Source organism: Galeopterus variegatus, unplaced genomic scaffold (assembly GCF_000696425.1).
Source record: "Galeopterus variegatus unplaced genomic scaffold, G_variegatus-3.0.2 Scaffold957, whole genome shotgun sequence".
NCBI classification, from domain to species: domain Eukaryota; kingdom Metazoa; phylum Chordata; class Mammalia; order Dermoptera; family Cynocephalidae; genus Galeopterus; species Galeopterus variegatus.
The window spans coordinates 470,320-470,800 of record NW_007727068.1 but is presented as its reverse complement, the minus strand read 5'-3'; positions in this window follow the sequence as shown (position 1 = coordinate 470,800).

Genomic DNA, 481 nt, shown 5'->3' with positions numbered 1-481 from the left:
GAGCAAAAAGCACAAAGCTAGAGGTGTTATACTATCTGACTTCAAAATATACTACAAAGCTATAGTAACCCAAACAGCATGGTAATGACATCTAAACAGACACATGGACCAATGGAACAGAATAGAGAGCACAGAAATAAATGCACATACTTACAGCCAACTAATCTTTGACAAAGACCCTGAGAACATACATTGGGAGCAGACAGATTCTTCAATAAATCGTGATGGAAAGACTGTATTTTCATGTGTAGAAGAATCAAACTAGAACCCTATCTTTCACCATTTACCAACATGAACTCGCAATAGATTAAAGACTCTAATGTAAGACCAAAAACTATTAAGCTTCTAGAAGGAAACACAGGAGAAACACATCAGGACATAGGATTGGGCAAAGATTTTATGAATAAGACCTCAATAGCAGAGGCAACAAAAGTAAAAATAAACAAATGGGATTATATCAAACTAAAAAGCTTCTGCACAG